The 18,513-nt window shown below is 44.1% G+C and overlaps 1 protein-coding gene and 1 pseudogene across 1 annotated transcript in view; one reads left to right on the top strand and one right to left on the bottom strand.

Annotated features, from left to right (window-relative positions):
• bckdhb (branched chain keto acid dehydrogenase E1 subunit beta) overlaps nucleotides 1–18,513 on the top strand; it is a 264,765-nt gene that overhangs the window by 207,488 nt on the left and 38,764 nt on the right. The window lies entirely within an intron of this gene.
• Nucleotides 6,376–18,455, bottom strand: LOC145345284 (uncharacterized; annotated as a pseudogene).

The raw sequence follows: 18,513 nt of genomic DNA, 5'->3' as shown, positions 1-18,513 counted from the left end.
AGTCTCCTCTGCACCCTCTCCAAAGCCTCCCCATCCTTCCTGTAATGTGGGGACCAGAACTGCACACAGTACTCCAAGTGCGGCCGCACCAGAGTTTTGTACAGTTGCAACATGACGCTGCGACTCCTAAATTCAATCCCCCTACCAGTAAACGCCAAGACACTGTATGCCTTCTTAACAACCTTATCTACTTGATTCCCAACTTTCAGGGATCTATGTACACATACACCTAGATCCCTCTGTTCATCCACACCATTCAAAGTCCTCCCGTTAGCCCTATACTCAACACATCTGTTATTCCTACCAAAGTGAATCACCTCACACTTGTCCGCATTAAACTCCATCCGCCACCTCTCGGCCCAGCTCTGCAACCTGTCTAAGTCTCCCTGCAAACTATGACACCCTTCCTCACAATCTACCACACCTCCGACTTTGGTGTCATCAGCAAATTTACTAATCCACCCAGCTATACCCTCATCCAGATCATTAATAAAAATTACAAACAACAGTGGCCCCAAAATAGATCCCTGAGGCACACCACTCGTAACCGAACTCCTTGACGAATATTTACCATCAACCACCACCCTCTGTCTCCTATCTGCTAGCCAATTCCTGATCCAATTTCCTAGACTACCTTCAATCCCATACATCTGCATTTTCTGCAGAAGCCTACCATGGTGAACCTTATCAAACGCCTTACTAAAATCCATATATACCACGTCAACTGCCTTACCCCCATCCACCTCCTTGGTCACTTTCTCAAAACAGGTGATGGATCTCTCGGTAGGAGAGCATCTTGGGAATGGTGATCATAATTCTATCTCCTTCACAATTGCATTGGAACGAGATAGGATCAGGCAGGCTAGGAAGGTGTTTGTCTGGAGTAGGGGGAAATACGAAGAAGTCAGGAAGTTACTTGGACAAATAAACTGGAAGGAGGCGTTCTTAGGGAAAAGTACCGAAGGAAGGTGGCAGATGTTCAAGGAATGTTTGTCTGGAGCTCTGCATGACGACGTTCCAATGAGACAAGGGGGTTTTGGTAGGTCATGGGAACCATGGTGCACGAAAGCTGTGGTGAACCTAGTAAGGAGGAAAAGAAAGGTGTACAAAAGATTCAGGGAACTAGGAGATGTTAAGGATCTTGAGGAGTATAAGGATTGTAGAAGGGAGCTTAAAAGGGAAATTAGGAGAGCCAGAAGGGGTCATGAGAAGGCCTTGGCGGGTAAGATTAAGGAGAATCCCAAGGCCTTCTATAAATACGTGAAAAGTAAAAGGATGAGAAGAGAAGGGATAGGACCTATAAAAGGTGAAGGGGGAAAGGTCTGTGTGGAACCAGAGGAAATGGCAGAGGTGCTTAATGAGTACTTTGCCTCAGTATTCACAGTGGAAACTGATCTGGGAGATTTTGCTACGGTTTTGCAGCAGATGGAAAAGATTGAGTATGTGGATATTAAGGAGGAGGATGTGTTAGAACTTTTGAATTCTATCAAGATAGATAAATCACCGGGACCAGGTGGGATGTACCCCAGGATACTGTGGGAGGCGAGGGAAGTGATTGCAGAGCCCCTGGCGATGATCTTTGCATCATCAATGGAGACGGGAGAGGTTCCGGAAGATTGGAGGATTGCGGGATGTAGTTCCTATTTTCAAGAAAGGGAACAGAGATAGCCCAGGAAATTATCGACCAGTGAGTCTGACCTCAGTGGTTGGTAAGCTGATGGAGAGGCTTCTGAGGGACAAGATTTACGAGCATTTAGAGAGGTTTGACATGATCAGAAATAGTCAGCATGGTTTTGTCAAGGGCAGGTCGTGCCTTACGAGCCTGGTTGAGTTCTTCGAAAATGTGACTGAACACATTGACGAAGGAAGTGCAGTGGACATGATGTACATGGACTTCAGCAAGGCGTTTGATAAGGTCCCCCATGCAAGACTTCTTGCGAAGGTGAGAGGGCATGGGATCCAAGGGCCTTTGGCCTTGTGGATCCAGAACTGGCTTGCCTGCAGAAGGCAGAGAGTGGTTGTGGATGGGTCTTTTTTGGCATGGAGGTCAGTCACCAGTGGAGTGCCCCAGGGATCTGTTCTAGGACCCTTGCTGTTTGTCATTTTCATAAATGACCTAGATGAGGAAGTGGAGGGATGGGTAAGTAAGTTCGCTGATGACACGAAGGTCGGTGATGTTGTGGATGGTCTGGAAGGATGTCAAAAGTTGCAGCAGGACATAAATAGGATGCAGGACTGGGCGGAGGAGTGGCAGATGGACTTCAACACAGATAAATGTGTAGTCGTCCATTTTGGCAGAACCAATGGGATGAATGAGTACACTATCAAGGGCAGGAGTCTTAGTAGTGTTGAAGAGCAGAAGTATCTTGGGGTCCGGGTCCACAGGACTCTTAAATCGGCCTCGCAGGTGGAGGATGTGGTCAAGAAGGCGTATGGTGTACTGGCCTTCATTAATCGAGGGATTGAGTTTAGGAATCGGGAGGTAATGCTGCAACTTTATAACACCCTTGTCAGGCCTCATTTGGAGTACTGTGCGCAGTTCTGGTCGCCTCACTATAGGAAGGACGTAGAAGCTATTGAAAGGGTACAGAGGAGATTTACAAGGATGTTGCCTGGACTGGGAGGCATGCCTCATGAAGTTAGGTTGAGGGAGCTGGGACTCTTTTCCCTGGAGAGACGAAGGTTGAGAGGCGACCTGATAGAAGTTTATAAAATGTTGAGTGGAATAGATAGGGTGGATTCTCAGAGGCTATTTCCCCGGGTTGAAATGGTTGCTACGAGAGGACACAGATTGAAGGTGCGGGGAGGCAAGTACAGAAGTGATGTTAGGGGTAAGTTTTTCACTCAGAGGGTGGTGAGTGAATGGAATCGGCTGCCGTCAGTGGTGGTGGAGGCGAACTCGCTGGGGTCTTTTAAAAGACTTCTGGATAAGTATATGGAATTTAATGGGATTGGGGGTTATAGATAGGTCTATAGATTGGTAGGTGTTGATGTGATCGGCGCAACTCGTGGGCCGAAGGGCCTGTTTGTGCTGTAGTGTTCTATGTTCTATTATATTTGGCCTGCAAATTTTAACCTCCCCAATGCACCCCCCCCTTCACTCGTTAAATAGTCAATTCTTCACTCCGCTCCCAAACTGTTGTTAAGTGATGAGACTGCTGATTCGACATCCATTGAATGAGCAGAAATATCATAAAATTAACTGTTGCAAAGGCAGAATCTATTCACTTTGTCCCCATTCCAAATCCATTTCCTTTGTTTCTCTCCTATAGCCCTGCCTAAGACTGAATCAGGCTTCAATAATCTTATTTAGCCTGGAGATGAACTTACCTTGTTGCTAAGATGACATATTTCAAAGTGTATCAACTCGCATAACTTCACCCTTCATAACAGCACATTTACTGCTATGAACCTCGTTTAAATCACTGTTATCTCTCGTCTCTTTTAAGCCAATGCATTGCTAGCTGGCCTCTAACATTCTACTCTCCAAAATTTTTATGGTATCCAAATTTCACAGCCCCTCTCACACCAAGAGCAGGAAAACACAGTACCCCCTAGAGCTGATTATATGATTTCCCATTCAAGCATTCCCACTTAACTTTCACATCTTCGTTTGGAATTCCTTTTTGAATGCGATTACTGTCACTAGAGAGGTAGTGCTTGATAGGCTAACAGGACTGATGGTGGACAAGTCCCCAGGACCGAATGGCATGCATCCCAGAGTTCTGAAGGAAATGGCAGAGGTGATAGTAGATGTCTTAGTGATTATTTACCAAACTTCGCTGGATTCTGGGTAAGTGCCGGAAGATTAGAAAATGGCTAATGTTATGCTGCTGTTTAAAAAAGGTGGCAGGCAAAAGGCAGGGAATTATAGGCCGGTTAGTTTAACGTCTGTAGTTGGAAAAATGCTGGAATCCATCATCAAAGAAGAAATAGCGAGGCACCTAGAAAAGAATGGTTTGATAGAGCAGACGCAGCACGGATTCGTTAAGGGGAAGTCGTGTTTGACAAATTTATTGGATTTCTATGAGGATGTGACTAGTGCGGTAGACAGAGGGGAACCGGTAGATGTGGTGTTTCTCGATTTTCAGAAGGCGTTTGATAAGATGCCGCACAGAAGGTTGCTTCAGAAGGTTAGGGGGCATGGAGTTGGGGGTAAGGTGTTAGCGTGGATAGAGGATTGGTTGTCTAATATGAGGCAGAGAGTTGGTATCAATGGGTGCTATTCTGATTGGCGGTTGGTGACTAGTGGAGTGCCGCAGGGATTGGAGCTGGGGCCTCAGCTATTTACCATTTATATAGATGATCTGGAGGAGGGGGCTGAGTGTAGGGTGACGAAATTTGCTGATGACACGAAGACGAGTGGAAAAGCAGGTTGCGGAGGGTGTGGAAAGTCTGCAGAGGGATCTGAATAGGCTGAGTGAGTGGGCGAGGACCTGGCAGACGGAGTACAATGTTAGCAAATGTGAGGTTATCCACTTTGGCAGGAATAATAGTAGGAGGGATTACTATTTAAAGGGCGAAAAGCTGCAACATGCTACGGTGCAGAGGGACCTGGGGGTCCTTGTGCATGAGTCGCAAAAACCTAGTCTGCAGGTGCAGCAGGTGATCAAGAAGGCGAATAGAATGCTGGCCTTTATAGCAAGGGGGATAGAATATAAAAGCAGGGAGGTCTTGCTGCAACTGTACAGGACACTGGTGAGGCCGCAGCTGGAGTACTGTGTGTAGTTTTGGTCGCCGCACTTGCGCAAGGATATTTTGGCCTTGGAGGGAGTGCAGAGGAGGTTCACTCGGCTGATACCGGAGATGAGGGGGTTGGACTATAAAGAGAGACTAAATAGACTGGGTCTGTACTCGTTGGAGTTTAGAAGGATGAGGGGGGATCTTATAGAGACGTATAAGATGATGAAGGGGATGGATAGGGTAGAGGTAGAGAGATTCTTCCCGCTCAGAAAGGACAGCAGGACTAGAGGGCACAGCCTCAAGATAAGGGGGGAGCAGTTTAGAACGGAGTTGAGGAGGAACTTCTTCACTCAAAGGGTGGTGAATCTCTGGAATTCTCTGCCCATTGAAGTGGTGGAGGTTACCTCGCTAAATATATTTAAGTCACGGGTAGATAGGTTTTTGACAGACATGGGAATTAAGGGTTATGGGGAGAAAGCAGGGAAGTGGAACTGATCCACTTCAGATCAGCCATGATCTTATTGAATGGCAGGGCAGGCTCGAAGGGCTAGATGGCCTACTCCTGCTCCTATTTCTTATGTTCCTTTGATGGCTTTGTTCTGTCCTATTTCCTCCGGTCTTATTCCAGGCCACAGTACACTGGTACAAATCTTGTGGCACACCAGTTGAAAACCACTGGTCTATAGTAGGTGTAAATTGGAAAACTACAATTATTACTAACAGCTGCTGTCTGAGAAAACCTGGGGCAGAAGTCATGATCTAAAATTGATGATTTCAGTGTTGAGTCTGGAAGACTGTAAGATGTCTAATTGAAAGAACATTGACTTGCATTTTATTGTACTCTTAATAGAGAAAAATATCCCAAAGTACTGTTCAGGGGCATTAGCAGGCTAATTTGATACCAAGCACATAAGGGGATATCAGGATGATGAGGCGACAGGTATTAATGTGCATCCTAAAGGAACAGAAGGAGAGAGAAACATTTGCAGAGGAAAATCCAGAGTCTTATCATGAGGAACACAGACTTTTTTGAGGATGTTGGTTTGGAGGAGGTTTCAGTGATTGGGAGGAGTGAGGAAGTTAAAAACAAAGCAGCCATTTTAAATTTGAGGGGTTGCTGAACCTTAGGTAGGTTAAATTGTACGTGAATGGTGCCTGGTGTGAATTAGAACACAGACAACAGAGTTTTCCGACAAACTCAAGTTCATGGCAGGTGGAAGATGGAAAGTGGACTACAAGAGCGCAAGTCGATTCTGGAGACAACAAATGCCAAATGTTCTCCATTTTGTTCTGATGAAAGGTCATTGATCTGAAACAGATTCTACTTGACCTGTTGGACTTTTGCAGTCATTTTTGTTCTTGTTTCAGATTTCCAGCATCCACAGTATTTTGGTTTTGTATTCTACCCGAAAGATCTCCCCCTCCATTCTGCACTCTGCAAACTTCATGTTATTTTGGTAATTGTTTCTTTTACACTAAACTTCCCCCAAGAGCCCTGTCCCTTTATCAAACGCAACTAGTTCTTTCTACCTCACTATACAACTTTAAGATCCTTGTCCTAAAATCTCTTTGCAGCCTCACTTCGCGACATCTAAGCAATCATTTCCAGCCAACTGTTCCATCATCTGCTCCTGACTACTTTATTGGTTTTTCTCCATCCCCAAACTTTATAGGAGCTCAGAAGCTGATCTTTCAGCCACTATGTTGCTGTTCTCCAGAATCCTTGCCAGGAACACTTGGCCTTACAACCACCTCCTTTTGGTCTGAACCTTCTCTTTCCCTTTCCCCAGTCCCAAACATTTTTTTCTTATTGGTGGTTTTATCCTTCACACCAGCAAAATCCTCTTCTAAGGGAAAATTAGCTATTGTTGCTGCAGTCTCAGTTTCTCTTTTAAGTCTCTCTCTGTAGAAAGTTTTCATGTGTTGACTCTTTGCTTGCTGTATTGAATAGGGAGGACTACGGTGTGACATTATATGTTGAGAAAGAACTGCAGTCTCCCCAGATCACCAACTTTAAGTGGAGAATAGTCACATTGAAGGCATCAACATGAATAGTTACATTAGAGCTATCTACATCAAAGATAATTATGTTTCTCTTGCAGTTGACAAAAGCAACAATTAACACATTCTGAATGAAGTGACCAATCTTGAGTTAGTGCCCAATTTTCCAACACTCAGCAGATGAAGCACAGATTTACTAGCTGCTAATTAAGTGGAAAGCAAAACATAAAAATCACTATTTAAAGCCAGAATGACATCTGTTTTTCTTTACTTGATTACACTGTGAGGAAACAGCCGCAAACATTTTCAATGAACCTCGTGTTATGATAATGCTCGAGACTCGATATGTGTCTTTTATATCTGTGTGAGTGTAGATATGTTAGTATCTTCTAGCCTGTGCTGTTTATTGCTGTATCTAATGCACCATTCTCCTTTAATCCTTTTTGTAGTATGCAGCTAATTTGTTTTACTTGTTTTTCTCATCTTCTTGATGGTGTTTTAAATGTACTTCATTCCTGGGATCTATCATTTGCTTTAAGAACTAAGATGTTTAAATGTGCCCTGCCTCTGTTCCACTCCATCCAGCAGTTTGGTCTGGGACCCCTCCGAAAAACACAGTGCTGCCCTCTTGCCTGCCATCTCCTGCAGTTGTTTTGGAAAGAAGTGCTGGGGAGCCGTTTATATGGGTTTTCCCAGTGATTGCAGCGATTAAGGTGTTGTGGGGCGGGTGAATCAGAGGGAACACACTATTGGTGTGATGTGACTCTCATGGGCATAAAAACTAACGAGACATAGGATTCAGCCTGAAATCAGGCCAACGCTGTCGGTGGGAATCACTGTGTTCTTCCCACCAGAACCAACACTGCCATTCTTTGGTAAGATTTCTTCAATATCCACCAAGCCATCTGTTGTGGATTTAATGTATTATGAGGCAAGTTCGATTCACGTAAAAGTTAGCTCATTTATTTTCTGGGAGATCTGCATTTTGTGTACTAAAAGCATAGCACTATTGACAGGGCAAGGAAATAAAAATAGACTTGTGCTATTTGTTATTTTTTCAGTAGCCCATAATTGTATACTACCCAGAATATACGTATAGAAACAAGTCATTTGGTCCAACAAGTTCAAGCTTCAGCTCCTTCCCATCCTTCCCTATCAAATTCAATTCGCACTATCCTCCATGTCATTCTCTCTTATGCTTATCTAACTTCCCCCAGTATTCTTCACCTCAACTTCTTTACACTTTCCCCCTCTCCCCTGTGCAAACACAGAGGGTTTTGAGGTGGGGAAGGGGCATGAAATTGCATTGACGGGATCTTGCCCAGCCTAAACTGGAAGCAATTTTACGGTGGAGCAGGCAGGTCTTGGGGCAGGATGCGCAGAAGCTTGCCCTTCTCTCAGTTAAAGCCCTTAAGAGGCTGCTTAATTACCATTTAATGGCCTTTTCCTACCCAGCCTTAATTTGTAGGCTGGCGGGTGAATGACAGAGTGGGGGTGGGAGAGGATAGAAAAATGACGAAACCTACATCTCGGACTGGAAGGGGGACAGGGGGTTGTGTGGGGACGTCCCCTTCTCACTGGGGGCGTTTTCCCTTTAAAGCCTGGAGACCTCTGAACCTCCCCTGGCTTATCTCCAGGAACCCCTTGGTGACCACTCAGGCATTCCTCCCTTGCCGGGACATCTGCCCAAGCGAAATCGTAAGTCCCACGGTCTGCCAATCAATGTTCATTACTGTGTGAAATGACAGCAGGTTTTTCAGAGTTAGCAGGATGTGTTCTGCACCGACACTGTAAAAATTCAGGCCCATGTGTCCACTCCATCAAAATATATAATTATGGAATTAAGTATGCTGCAGCACAGGAAGAGGCTATTTGGTCCATCATGTTTGCTACATGTAAAAGCTACTCAGCTGGTTTCACTCCCTGTCTTTTACCTGTACCCTGCAAATTTATTGTCCAGTTCCGTTTGAAAACCACAACTGACCATGCTAATGCAGTAGATTCCAAATCCAAACAACTCCCTGCAGAAAAAGTGTTTCCCCATGTTGCATTTTATTAGATTTTTTTCATAAAATTTTCTATAGTTTTGAAGATTTCTATTAGGTCACCCCTCACAAAAGCCTTTGCTTTTCAAGAGAGGAGAGTAGGCCAATTCCCCCATTTTTTAATAGATATAAGCAGAAGTTCATCTGAATCTCTTTCCCTCATTGTCTCTTTTGCCTCTAAGTCCTTTTTATAATATGGCGATTAAAACTATACAAAGTAGTCAAGTATGATTTAACCAACATTCTATACAAATTTATCCAATCTTTTCTGATTTTTAATTGTATTCATCTCAAAATAAATGCTGGTGCTTGGCTTGCTTTAGTTATTGCTTTATTGATCCCCCTCCCCCCCCCCCCCCCACTTCAACTCCACCACTTTCAATATGTTCCCAAATCTCTCTGCATCTCCACCCCATTTACCTTCTTATTTTCTAAGTGATATGTGCACATCTTGTTTCTCTTAATGTCTCTCACTTCTAGTAATTTGAAATTTATTAACACTGCCCTGTACTTTGTAGCAGGCCTCCTCAGTGATTACTACTCTTCCAAATTTGGAATTGTCAACTTCACAATTTATGATTCAGAACTCCAAATTGTTCATGTTAATTGTGAATAACAGTAGTTCCAGCACTTATCCCTATGATGGACTCACCTTCCCCCACTATCAACTAGCTATCTTTTACCCTTGCTCTCTCCTTTCTGTCTTTCAGTCAGTTTGCTACCCATTCTGCTTATTGTCCCCGCCTCTCCTTTCTTGGATCATATTTATTAGCCTATTGTGTGGTTTTTCAAAGGCCTTTTGGAATTCTAGGTATGTTACATCCACTGCATTATTCTTGTCTACTCTCTCAAAGAATCCAATGAGGTTGGTTAAGCAGCTCTTCCCTTTTTGAAATCCCCTTTAGGCAATTTATATTTTTTGGTTTTCTGGGGTTTTTTTTATTTTTTCTTTTAGTAGGGATTCCATTCTTTTTGTGCTAGTGATGTTAAAAAAACAGTGGTTCTCTGGACATGTTTTATCTTCCCTTCTTAGTTAAACTATGCTAGATTGTCAGTCATTTGACATTGCCTCCTTTCTAATGAATTATTAAGAGAGTGTAAATAGTGCCCTTGAAATAATTTTGTAATCATAGAACCCTACAGCGCAGAAAGAGGCCCTTCGGCCCATCGAGTCTGTACCAAACACAAACCCACCCAGGCCCTACCCCTTTATCCCTACATATTTTACCCACTGATCCCTCTAACCTATGCATCCCAGGGCACTAAGGGGCAATTTCTTAGCATGGCCAATCAACCTAATCTGCACATCTTTGGACTGTGGGAGGAAACCAGTGTACCTGGAGGAAACCCATGTAGACACAAGGAGAATGTGCAAACTCCACACAGACACTGACCCGAGCCAGGAATCGAACCCAGGTCCCTGGAGCTGTGAAGCAGCAGTGCTAACCACTGTGCTACCGTGCCGCCCAATGATTTCAGGAAAAATGGGCCTAGAATTTTACTGAGTTAGGATGACTTGGGAGCCCTTTAAATAGGACAGGGTAAGTCACTGGTTCTAGAATGGGTATAGAAGTGCCATAATTTGGCACAGAGAGCATGAGGGGTTATGGGGGTGGGTGCAAAGCCAGAGTTTGGCTTAGGGGCCATGGGTGGAAAGGCTGAGCTTGGCATGTGGAGCATGAGAGGACATGGGGAGTGTTTGAGGGATGTTAGGGCTTGAGGGCCTTTCTGCTTTTATGTTAATTGGGGCAAAGTCCCATGGCACTGAGGTGGACTTTCAAACTGCCTGCCTCCATATCCTATGGTTGCTTCCATACTTCCTGGGTTGGATGGCCCAACTCCGGCCTGCAAATGCCTCCCGACAAAGACAATCCTGCCTTCGCGCACATTTTCACCTTAGGTAGGTGGGCTGAAACAAGAATTCTCCTACCTGCCCTCAACCTGCTTCAAGGATGCAAATCCAAGTCACAGGTTAAAAAGAAAAGGAAGAACGTGAATTTATGTTGCGTCTTTTATAACCTTAGCATATTCCAAAGCTGTTTATGCTAAAGAAGACCAATTTTGAAGTACAGTCATTCATTTTGTAATGTTGGGTAAGGCAGCGGTCAATTTATATGCACATTAACCTACCCAAATGTCACTCAGGTAAATGAGAAAGAAATCCCACAACACCAGCTTAAAATCCAACAAGTTTATTTGTAGCAAAAGCCACAAGCTTTCGGAACAGGCTGTCCCTTCGTCAGGTGGCTGGGAGTTCACAGAACTCCGGCATCTCCACCTCAGGTAAATGATCGGACTACCTGCTTTATTAACGTTGGTTAGGGGATGAATATTATCTCGGGACTTCTCTGCTCATCTCGAAAAAGAGACACGTGACATTGTACATCCATTTCAGAGGCCAGAAGGGACCTTGGTGTAATATCTGATCAAAATCATGGCTTTTTCAACACAACATTTCCTCCATAAAAGAATATGTGCTTACACCAAGTAAAGTTTGGGAGATTTTGCAGATGAACAGATCCCAGCTCCAGCATTTACCCTCCTCTCAGATCTCTTGCTCCGTTGATAATGCAACTCAGCAGTTTCAGATCAATATCTCCATCCAGGGTCTACAAAGCTTTGTACTTCATTAAGTCATTGTCCACCTCTCAATATGTCATTACTTGGTTTACCTGAATGCTGAGGGAATTTGCCATTTGCATGGCAATATCCTCCTTTCTTGAGGTCTGGGATAATGGGAATATCTGTGTCATTATCTGACTCCTCAGGACTGAGCTGGCTTTCCTTGATCTCTTCCGTCACTTTGCGCCCCAACTTGGATGAGTGAGAGATGTCGTCTGCCCATCCTCCCTGCCTGAGTGCAGGCTTGCCTGAGGGATCCTCTGTTCCAATGGTGCTTGTGTCCAAGAATGCAACTGATTCCAGACAGTAGTCCATGGTGAGTCTGATGATGGGATGGAACTTGTTGATATCATCATATAGTTGTTTCAGTGATTGTTCACTAAGAAGCCAAAGGAAAAAAATTGTCTTGGATGTATCCAGTGTATCACATCGTTTGAAGGTCCTGTGCGGTGAAGAGGTCTTGTTTGAACCTGTGCATGAAGATGTTGGCATATTGAAATGCGAATTTGGTCCCCATGGATGTTCCGGATGAAGAACTAGTCATTGAAGGTGAAGACATCATGGTCCAAGATGAAATAGATGAGTTATAGAATTGCATCTGAGATTGAGCTTTGTGGCTCAGCTGGGTCTTGAGGTATCCAGGGATTGGGAGGCTTATTGTTCAGTCTTCACAATCCACTGATTTATTTCCAGAATATGTTTGGTTTCTTGATGTCTGCCTGACAGGACACTGGGCCTGCCCCCAGGTGTCCATCTCCATGGTGTTACTTATATGTAATATTGCCAGATAAGGTAACTGCAGGAACTCTAGGTGACAGAGAGTCTGGCCCGATCTGGGTTTCTGACAATAGGCTGGTGCATTTCAGTGGGGTGTGATAATCTCCTGCTGGGTCTCAGTGGAGTGCAATGATCTTTGATGGGTGATTGATGGGCCAGACCCAGACATGTTTCTGTGTATTTGCATATTTGACCTTACTCAAGTCTGGCCTGCCCGAAGTTTGACTGTTTGATTTTGATATGCCCAATTCTCTAATTTAGGATATCCAATTTAATCGGCCTTAAGACTAGACCCTGATTATATTATTACAGAGTGAACCCATAAACGATGATCTTAAGCTTGAGATCACAACTCACCATCATCTCTTGTCATCCAGTCTGATGCTTTGGCAATGTCTCTACAGACTACGGATGTCCTACAGAAACTCAGCACACATGGAGCAGTTGAACCAGGAGCACTCCTTGTCACAATGGATGTCTCAGCAGTCTACACCAGCATCCCCCACGACGATGGCATTGCTGCAGCTGCCTCAGTACTCAATGCCGATAACTGCCAATCTCCAGATGCAATTCTATAACTCATCTATTTCATCTTGGACCATGATGTCTTCACCTTCAATGACTAGTTCTTCATCTGGAACATCCATGGGGACCAAATTCGCATTTCAATATGCCAACATCTTCATGCACAGGCTCAAACAAGACCTCTTCACCGCACAGGACCTTCAAACGATGTGATACACTAGATACATCCATGACATTTTTTCCCTTTGGCTTCTTAGTGAACAATCACTGAAACAACTATATGATGATATCAACAAGTTCCATCCCATCATCAGACTCACCATGGACTACTGTCTGGAATCAGTTGCATTCTTGGACACAAGCATCTCTATCAAGGACAGTCACCTCAGTATTTCGCTCTACCGCAGGCTCACGGATAATCTCACAATGCTCCACTTCTCCAGCTTCCATCCTAAACACATTAAATAAGCCATCCCCTATGGACAAGTCCTCACTACACATAGGATCTTCTCAGATGAGAAGGATCGCAACAGACACCTCCAGATGCTGAAAGATGCCCTGTTAAGAACAGGACATGGCGCTTGACTCATTGATCGACAGTTCTGACGCGCTACAGCAAAAAACTGCGCCGACCTCCTGAGAAGACAAACATGAGACACGGCGGATAGAGTACCCTTCATCATCCAGCACTTCCCTGGAGCAGGAAAGCTACAACATCCTCTCTGGAGCCTTCTGCATGTCATCGATGAAGACAAACCTCACCAAGGCCATCCCCACACCCCCCACTTCTTGCCTTCAAACAACCGCACAACCTTGAACAGACCATTGACGGCAGCAAACTACCCAGCCTTCAGAACAGTGACCACGACACCACACCACACAACCCTGCCACAGCAACCCTTGCAAGATGTGCCGGATCATCAACATGGATGCCATCATCTCACGTGAGAACACTATCCACCAAGTACAGGGTACATCCTCTTGCAACTCGGCCAATGTTGTCTATCTGATATGGTGCAGGAAAGGATGTCCCGAGGCATGGTACATTGGGGAGATCATGCGGACGCTACGACAACGGATGAATGAACACCGCTCAACAATCACCAGGCAGGAGTGTTCTCTTCCTGTTGGGGAACACTTCACAGTCATGGGCCTTCAGCCTCTGATCTTTGGGTGAGCGTTCTCCAAGGTGGCCATCACAACACATGACAATGCAGAATCGCTGAGCAAAAACTGATAGCCAGGTTCCGCACACATGAGGACGGCCTCAACCAGGATCTTGGATTCGTGTCACACTATCTGTAACCCCCATGACTTGCCTGGGCTTGCAAAATCTCACTAACTGTCCTGGCTGGAAACAATACATATCTCTTCAATCTCAACTCTCCACTCACATTGCCTGTACCTTTAAGACTTGATTACCTGTAAAGACTCGTATTCCAACCATTATTTTGTAAATTGACTTTGCATCTTATATGTCTTGTTTGTGAACAGAACCACTCACCTGATGAAGGAACAGCGCTCTGAAAGCTTGTGGCTTGTGTTGCCAAATAAACCTGTAGGACTTGAACCTAGTGTTGTGAGACTTCTTACTGTGCTTGCCCCAGTCCAATGCCAGCATCTCCACGTAATGTCTCTCGAACCTGGCCTTCCTCTACATTGCCACTGCCTTTACTCCTAGATGAGTAAGGTTCTAGCAAGGCCAGAACTTACCTCTCATAAGAAGCCAGGACTTCCAGGTCGGTTAGACCTCTGCCTGTACAGGCTCTCCAGCAGGCACTGAAGGCTGTTTTGTCCTGAAAAGGTTTGAAAATGAATGTTAACTTTCCTTTCTGTTTTCATGTCATCTGTTTCTTTTTCTGTCCCCGACATGCATTGCTTTAATTCACTCCAGCTTACACTTAATGCATAGATTTTGTGCTGTTACTTCCACAACCCTTCATTCAATTGGCTAGATGAAGAGATGCATGGGAGATGATTGTTCTATTCACTCAGGTCCCCAGTGCCTGTTTCCCTTGCTGCATCATTACCAGCTTGCAATTACAGGAGTTTGGCACACATTTTTTAACAAACTTAAATATGCAAGTGAAAGCCTAAAAACAGAAACTTTTTAATACCCAGGCAGAGCAAATGATGACCATTATTAGAGTCACCACCATGCAGACTTCTAATCATATTTTTAAAAAAATCCAAACGTTTGTCAATGTCTTACATTCACAATATTTATATGCACACATGGAAGCTGAACTCACCCTTTATTACATCAGTGGGTGGGGATGAGGTGGAGAGAGACATAAAATGTTCCTGACGATTCAGTTGTGGTTTGCCACAATAAGCAAGAGACTAGTCTGAGTTAAATAAACTCATTCAAATTCAAATCTGACAACTCTTTCCAGTGTTAGAGCTGTTCAGGGATAGTTCAGAAGTTAATTTTAACATGAAATAATGCTTCAGAAACTGCATTTTTGCCACAAGGAAGAACTGAAATGCATAACTGGATTTTCTTTTAATCATCTTTTCATTGGACGAATGCACGGAGCAGTTGGTCGTGGATTTTTATCTTGGGGACTTTGTAGAGTATTAACTTTTAAAGCTGCTGTTAATGTGAGCCCTGAAAGTAGTTGCTATAACAACCTGATACCCTACTACGTGAATGCAATCACAAACTCAAAACCTGAAATCTGAACAGAATGTGACAGCAGCCGAGTAAAAGCAACAACAAAGACCAAATTCAACTGAAGATCCATACTTAAGAAGTTTAATTCTGCAGATGAAAATTTATGTATCATCTATACTAGACTTGCACTTTACTCCTAACCTCTCAGAATTTCAAAGGAAAAGGCAAAATTTTGTGAAGGTAGGGAGAATTTAACTCTCCAATATATCACCTTGTCTTCACTGTAATGGTGTCAAAATCCTGAAGCGCCCTGCAAGTGTATTTATGCCAGATGGACGGCAGTAGTTTAAGAAGACTGCTCATCACCACTTTCTCAAGGCAATTAGGATGACCTTGCTTTGCCAGTCTTGTTCACTTTCCATGAGAAAGTTTATTAAAAAGATTGACTATTCCTCCATTGCTGGCAAACAAGGGAAGTTTCTACCCCACTCATCCCCTCTTTGACCAACTATTGAGCCCACGCCAAATCATCTATCCTGCAACTTAGCAAAATGCTGATGAACTTTTCAATCTTCATCAGCTAACAATTGGCCAGCTGCCTATTTACACCCATTTTGGACAGGCAGTTGATTGGTGGGGTATAAATGAGGCTGGACCTTCCCTGGAGACACAGGCAAATGACACATGTTTCTTTCTAGCATCCCACCTAGGAATTAAAATTCCTGCTTGCATTTTTGAAATGAGCTGGAGAATATCCTTGGGGGATGAGGAAGAAACTTCTTGATGAAACTTCTTAGTAAAGAGAGTTTTACTAAGAAAATTCCATGGATAGCAGGCACGTAGCTCTCCCACTGTCTTTAAAGCAACAGATGTAACTCCTAACTTCTGGAAGCTTTGTAGTCGTAGACCATTTTCGTTTTGGAATTGGCCTCCAGTTTGGCCTGCTAAAAATTACATTGGCTTCTATCAAGCTTACAACAAGAGAAACACAAAATTTCGCCCAGTTGGTTTATACCAATGATTATGGTGCATGTAAGCTTCCTCCCACCCCTTTTTTATTTAACCCCACTAGCATATCCTTCTATTACTTTCTCCCTCATGTGGTCTCACTTCCCCTTTAATACATTTATGCTGTTAGCCTCAGATACTGCTTGTGGTAATCACTTGCATATTCTTACTACTCTTTGCATAAAGACATTTCTCATGAATTCCTTGTTGAATTTATTAGGGACGATCATATAATTAAAGTCCATGGTTTTGCCCCCATCCTCCAGTTCCCACAAGTGGAAACATCTTCACTGTGTCTTTTGTATCAAACCCTTTCTGACTCTTATAAAAACTTCTGTCAGGTGTCTCTTTTATGAGAAAAGAACCACAGCTTGTTCAGCTGTCCTGATGGGTATCCTTTCAGTTCTGTCATCATCCATGTAAATTATCCTTGCACTTTCTCCATGCACCCATACCCTTTTTATAATATTGGAGACGAGGACTGTGCCACACTCTCCTAGTGTACTGTAAGCAAGACTGGAGTTTCTCGCCAAGGAACATGCCTTGCCCACCGGCTGAACTGGTTTTCCAGAAGTCAGGCTTCTGCCCCAATGTGAGAGGATGTCCTCCTTCCAAGAGCTGCCAGCCATTCAGCAGCTTTGCAGCCTCAGGAGTACCGTCAGGAGCAATGGCCACTAATGGGGCTGCAAACAGCCCCCAGTCATGAATAACGATGGAGTCCAGAACTAGTCAGGCAGAACCCTGCGAGTTGGCAGGGGTGGGGAGTAAACAAGAGTGATCATTTCATTGAACAAGCATCCAGTGAACAAAAGGTACCCCAGGGATCTTGGCTCCCAAACCCACAGCTAATTTACCTGGTGGCCATGTGGGATGGGTACCTCCGGTTGCTTGTAAAATACTGGCGCATGTAGGGAAGAGGGCCTTAAATAGCCATTTTTTAGCCACTTAAGGGCCTCAGTTGGGCTACTTGACACCCACTTTGCCATAGATAAAGTAACAGTGACAGTGGGTAGGCAATGGCATAGAGAACCTTACTATTTCGCTTGATTATTTACCCATCCAGCCTGCCAACCATATACCGGGAAGCCATAAAATTCCAGCCCAAGTTTAAATTTTTAAAAATGTCTTTGTATGTTTGTCATGGGAATTGAGCATCCCTGCCAAGAACTCTCTAACCCTCACCCCCATCTCTTATTACCGTTGAAAAGATAATGGTCAGCTGCATTCTTCAATTACTGCAGTAAGTGTGGTGAAATTACGCATGCAGTGTTGTATGGTAGGGAGTTCCAAGACTTTGACCTAGTGACAATGAAGTAGCACCAATATATCTCTAAGTCAGAACGGTGTGTGATTTGAAGGGAAGCTTGGTTCCACGCCCAAGTGTTCTTGTTTTTCTGGACAATCAAGGTAGCACATTTGAAAGATGTCAAAGAGTGTTGACATGTTGCTGCATTTCCTGTGGTACAGAGAGGGTATGTTTCAGGGTGATGGATGAGTTATCAGTCAAGTACTGTAATGTGTTAAGCTTCTTGGAGTGTTGATGGAGCTGCATTCATCCAGGCAAATGGATTGTACTCCATTACAGACCAGACATATGCCTTGAAGATACTGGAAAGGCTTTGGGATATCAGGATTGTGTTACTCATTGCAGAATACCCAGTCACTCAGATGACCTTATAGCCACAATATTTATATGGTTAGTCTATTGAAGTTACTATTCAATTGTAGCCCAACGTTATTGCTGATGTGGTATTCAGTGATGATAATGCTGTTGAATGATCTGGGGAGATGCATCTTGCCCAGGCCGTATCCCCGTAACCCCACATATTTGCCATTAACCGACACATCTTGGAACACAAAGGGGCAATTTAACATGGCCAATCCACTGAACCTGCACATCTTTGGACTGTGGGAGGAAATCAGAGCACCCAGAGGAAACCCATGCAGACACTGGGAGAATAAGCAAATTCTATACAGACAGTCACCCAAGGCTGGAATCGAACCATGGTACCTGTCCCAGTGAGGCTGCATTACTAATCACTGTGCTACCGTGCTGCCCCAACCCTTATCCACCCTACCTGAATGTTGTCTTGGTCTTTGTGCACATGGACATGGACTCCTTCATTATTGGGGGATTTGCAAATGGAGCTGAGATCTATGCGGTCATCAGCAAACATCCTCCTTCTGAACTATGATGGTGGGGAGGATATTGATGATGAAGCTGTTGAAGATGTT

Source organism: Carcharhinus amblyrhynchos, chromosome 7, assembly GCF_965287045.1.
Source record: "Carcharhinus amblyrhynchos chromosome 7, sCarAmb.v2.hapA, whole genome shotgun sequence".
Taxonomy (NCBI): Eukaryota; Metazoa; Chordata; class Chondrichthyes; order Carcharhiniformes; family Carcharhinidae; genus Carcharhinus; species Carcharhinus amblyrhynchos.
Note: the sequence above shows the minus strand (reverse complement) of the source record. Positions and strands in the feature narration are given on the sequence as shown.